This window comes from Pongo pygmaeus, chromosome 3 (genome assembly GCF_028885625.2).
Source record: "Pongo pygmaeus isolate AG05252 chromosome 3, NHGRI_mPonPyg2-v2.0_pri, whole genome shotgun sequence".
Lineage (NCBI taxonomy): Eukaryota > Metazoa > Chordata > Mammalia > Primates > Hominidae > Pongo > Pongo pygmaeus.
The window spans coordinates 134,389,136-134,394,727 of record NC_072376.2 but is presented as its reverse complement, the minus strand read 5'-3'; positions in this window follow the sequence as shown (position 1 = coordinate 134,394,727).

The window sequence follows — 5,592 nt, the reverse complement described above, 5'->3', positions numbered from 1 at the left end:
AAGGCGCGGCGGCAGAAAATGGGAAATGGCCTGGGCTGTCCGCTACTGCGCAGACTCAAAGCGTGATTGGGGCAGGCCAGCGGGCTGCGAGAAGCCATTGAGGCTTTGGGAGGCTGTTTCCGAATGTGAAGTTCCGTGTCTTTTCTCATAAAGTGCGGAGGAGAAAAGGATACTTAAAATAACCATGAGAGTGATAGAAATTAATATCAGTAGACCGCTCTCACACTTCACCCTTTGCTCAGTCCTCTTGCGGGGTGAAGACTAGACAGATGCTACTGCAATTTCACAGATGAGTTGACATTGGCCCCTAGAAAGCCGCAGATGCAGGATTTGGAGCAGATTAAATGAACAAACACTGGAATGAGGCGTCATAAGGGTTGGGGGAGAAAGTTAAGTTGGTGAAATGGGATGTTTTTGTGGCCAAAGGTGAAATCTTGTGGGATCTGAGAAGTTGATGAGAATGGAGAATGTTCGCACGCGGTAACTAAGGATGTTACTACTACTGTGGACTGAAACTAAATGTACCGTTTATTTCTTATCCCCTCTCCAGTTATTTTAAGTCGATAGACTTTTTTTTTTACGGTCACAGAGAAGCCTTAGCGGGGCCATGCTGCCAACCACTCAGCTTTTTTGGAGAGGCAGTATCAAATAGTAGTTTTAAAAAGTGTTCACTGCCAGGGTTCAAATTTTAAGTCTATCATTAACTACTATAACCCTGGGCAAGTTAACTTGTGTGCTTCACATTACTCACCTGCAAAAAAAAAAAAAAAAAAAAAACAGGGGAAGTGAGAAACCTATTTATTCTGAGGAATAAAAAGGAGTTAATATATACATAAAATGTTTAGAACAGTGCCTGGCATGGAGTAAGCACTATTTAAGTGTTTGCATATTATTATTTTGTTTCCTTTTGCTTTAGAGGTGGTAGGCACTGTAACTCCTACACAGTCTCTCTGTGGCTTCTTTGGTGACTTCTCACAAGTTTTTTCCACCAGTGATACATTTTAGTCTCACTTTGTACCACTTGCAATCCATGTGCTCAATAAATACTTGAAGAGGGCCTACTCTGTCCAAGAATAATTTAAGTGCTGGAGAAACGGGGTAGACAAGATCCTTTCAAGGAATTTATATTCTTTTGGGGAAAGACAAAAAACCCTAAACAAATAGAACAATTTCATGCAGTGTTAGGTGCTCTCTGAGAATAAGAATGCTATCTTAATAGGGGTAGTTGCAGGAACAGGTGACTTTGTAGTGGTGACATTAAAGTAAATTAAATCTTTGGTGTTGAGTAGGAGCACCCTTGATGCCATCTGGAGAGGAAAAGTGTTTCAAGCAGAAAGAGTAACATATGCAAAAACTGAGATGAGATGAGCTCCACATGGTCTGGAGAGAGAAATTGTTAAGAAGGAGGAAAGTGGACAGAAATGATTAATTTTCAAAATCGTCAAGGGGATTACAGGATACTAACCACTTAAGTTCTTTAACAACATGAATTCATTTTTATAGTACAGTTTCACACCGGAACTCCTGGTTGATAAGTTCTTCATTTAAATCCTTGAGTTCTTTCAGTGGCCATTTGGTAATTTTTCCCTTCAGCGATGAAATAGGCCTTTGTTGAAATAGCCTGTTATTTCCTGCAAGGCAGCTTGATAATGGAAAGAGAATGGACTTTGGCTTCAGATAAACTTCAGCTCAAATGAACTTGGAGTGAGCTAAATAATCTTTCTGATTTGGGGGTTCTGTATCTTCAGATTGGAAATAACAATTATTCTGTGTTAAGTGGTCTGAATGAAAGCATCTAATGAAACATTTTGGACATGATAGCTATTCAAATGTCAGTTTCCTCCTCCCTTGTTGGCTTGGCAAAGGCTTCCCATGAAACTGCCCAAACTCAGCATGACAGATGGCTTTTCTGAGATTGCTCCTTGATTACTTTGCTTTCCTTCTACTTTTGTTGAATTTCCACTGTTCTTTTCTACTTTCACTTTTATATTCTAATTTAAACACTCTTGCTTTTGTCTTTTATTTTCGAGTTAATCCAAAGGTGTATGACCCATCTCCACTTACATCTACATACCATCCTAAAATATATGTACTTTACAACCTTGTGTTTGTAAGAAATTTTTGAATGCCAAAGGAAAATTTGTTTCATGATTTCAGGGAAAAATAAGTTTGGAAGCTTAAGAAGAGATTCAGATAATGTGTCAGATAATGTGATACATTCTATTATTATTATTTTTTCTTTTTTGAGACAGAGTCTCACTCTGTCACCCAGGCTGGAGTGCAGTGGCATGATCTGGGCTCACTGCAACCTCCACCTCCCAGGTTAAAGTAATTCTCTTGCCTCAGCCTCCCGAGTAGCTGGGACTACAGGCATGCACCACCTCGCCTGGCTAATTTTTGTATTTTTAATAGAGATGGGGTGTCGCCATGTTGGTCAGGCTGGTTTCAAATTCCTGATTTCAGGTGATTTGCCCACCTTAGCCTCCCAAAGTGCTGGGATTACAGGCGTGAGCCACCGCACCTGGCCTTACCTTCTGTTCTTAAAAGAAGAATCAGTTGGAATCAGCATATTAATCTGGATGATCTGTCTAAAAATAACCTAGTTCTCAACAAACTATTTGAGTGTGCATTCTCCTTATTGAACATCAGTTGCTTTGTCTGACCAGCATCCTTCTATTTCTTGGAGAAATGCCCTTTCCTGACGCCATGCGATTCTAGTGAGCCAATACATTTGAGTTGGTCTTTGTAAAAGTGTGTCCAAAGGAATTCTAGTACATTTCTGCTAGAGTATAAAGTCTATGTCTTCTTAACCGTTGTAGCACCCACTGAGACTGGTAGTGTACCTTGTGAATAAAAGGATGAATGGCCTACTTAGCACATCTGGTGAAAGAATTAATGAGTGGAGGCCAGATGTGGTGGCTCACGCCTGTAATCCCAGCACTTTAGGAGGCCGAAGCAGCCAAATCACTTGAGGTCAGGAGTTTGAGACCAGACTGGCCGACATGGTGATACCCCCATCTCCACTAAAAATACAAAAATTAGCTGGGCATGGTGGCACACACTTGTAATCCCAGCTACTCAGGAGGCTGAGGCTGGAGAATTGCTTGAACCCAAAAGATGGAGGTTGCAGTGAACTGAGATTGCACCATTGCACTCCAGCCTGAACAATAGAGCAAGAATCCATCTCAAAAATAAAAAAAGGCTGGGCACAGTGGCTCATGCCTGTAATCTCAGTACTTTGGGAGGTCAAGGTGGGCAGATAACTTGAGTTCAGGTGAACTCAACATGGTGAAACCCTGTCTCTACTAAAAGTGCAAAAATTAGCTGGGCATGGTGGCACACACCTGTAATCCCAGCTACTCGGGAGGCTGAGGCTGGAGAATCACTTGAACCTGGGAGGCAGAGGTTGCAGTGAACTGAGACTGTGCCACTGCACTCCAGCCTGGACGACAGTGAGACTCCATCTCAAAAAAAAGAAAAAAATGGGTGGATAAGTGAACAAATGAAAGCTTACCATTTTATTTACCATATATCTGCTGTACAGTTTGTCTGTATAGAATTTGGTATACCAAAAATTATCCTGGAAGGGTATAATATGAAATATTAAGAATGGTTATCTCTGAGTGATAGGATTCTGGGAAAAGGTTTTTATTTCATTTTGTTATTTTTTCTTTATGAACTTTCCAAATCCTCTGTAAGGCATGTGAATAGCTTTTATTATCAGAAAAAGTAAAAAGTAAAAAGGTGTTATGTTTTCTTTTTATTGTTCGGCCATACTTAGCTAATTTTTTTTTTTAAGGTAATTTTGACTTTCAGCTACATTTTAACAAAGACATTTGTTTTGTTTTTTTTCAAGATTCAAACTGGAAACCACTTATCAGTTAATATGTTGAAAAGATTTTATGTATTGACAGCTGAATATGTCCAATGTAGTGCAGGCCGGGCGTGGTGGCTCATGCCTGTAATCCTAGCACTTTGGGAGGCCGAGGTGGGTGGATCACAAGGTCAGGAGATCGAGACCATACTGGCTAACATGGTGAAACCCCGTCTCTACTAAAAATACAAAAAAAATTAGCCGGGCGTAGTGGCGGGTGCCTGTAGTCCCAGCTACTCGGGATGCTGAGGCAGGAGAATGGCATGAACCTGGGAGGCGGAGCTTGCAGTGAGCCGAGATCGCGCCACTGCACTCCAGCCTGGGAGACAGAGCGAGACTCTGTCTCAAAAAAAAAAAAAAAAATATGCAAATTTCCCTCGCATATGTTTTATTGGAATTATAGATTTTTAAGTCCATTAGATTATCCAGTCTATCTCTAGCTTCCTTGGATACTGAAAAGAGCTTTTCCTTTGACTCTGATTATATCATTTGTTATGTCCAGGAAGCTATATGTGATCTCTCATATTATTATTATTAAGCCTTTCCAATGTATTTAGAGGAATAAAAAATTATCCATTTTCAGCTTATCAAAAATACAACAAATTAGAAGATAATTCAGGGAAGGGACATTTTCATTTCACTTTACTCAGACTATGCATATGGCTCTATCTTGGACACATCACTGATGCCCTTGGATTTGTTCTCATCCATTAAAAGAAGATTCATGCTCATTGATAGAAATCTGTAGGAAATTGTATTGTTTAATGTCTAAGCAATAAATATGATCTGGAAAAGTTGTCACTTAGTTTTCTACAAATAAAATAAGTGGAATTTGCTATTGTGAATTAAACTAATTGTCATGTAAATAACTTATAGGGTTGTATAGTAAGCAAAACAATGGCCTCTTTTAAAGATTTCCATATTCCAATCTCTGGAAACTGTGAATATGGTGCCTTATATGGCAAAAGTTATTTTGCAGCAGTGATTAAATTATGGATTTTCAAATGGGGAGGTTATCCTGGATTAGCTGGGTGAGCCCAAGAAGGAGGCAGGAGAGAGAGAGAGAAGTAAGGATGGCAGAAGCAGAGGTCAGAAGAGAGACAATGGCCAGTCGTGGTGGCTCACACCTGTAATTCCAGCACTTTGGGAGGCTGAGATGTGCAGATCACCTGAGGTCAGGAGTTCAAGACCAGCCTGGCCAACATGGTGAAAACCCGTCTCTACTAAAAATACAAAAATTAGCTGGGTATAGTTGTGAACACCTGTAATACCAGCTACTTGGGAGGCTGAGGCAGGAGAAATGCTTGAACCGGGAGACAGAAGTTGCAGTGAGCCAAGATCATGTCACTGCACTCCAGCCTGGGCAACAGATCAAGACTCCATCTCAATTAAAAAAAAAAGAAGATGCTATGCTGCTAGCTTTGAAGGTAGAGACTACAAGTCAAGGTATGTAGGGGGTCCCTAAAAGCTGGAAAAGGCAAGGAAATGCATTTTCTCCTGTAGCCTCCAAAAAGAATGTCACCTTATAGACACATTTTAGACTTCTGACCTCTAGAACTATAAGATAATAAATTTATGTTGTTCAGAGACAGTAAGTTTGCAGTAGGTCAACAGTGCCTTGGTCTGGACTGCTGTAACAAAATACCATAGACTGAGTGGTTTATAGACAACAGAAATTTATTCTCACAGTCCTAGAAGCTGGGAAGTGCAAGATCAAT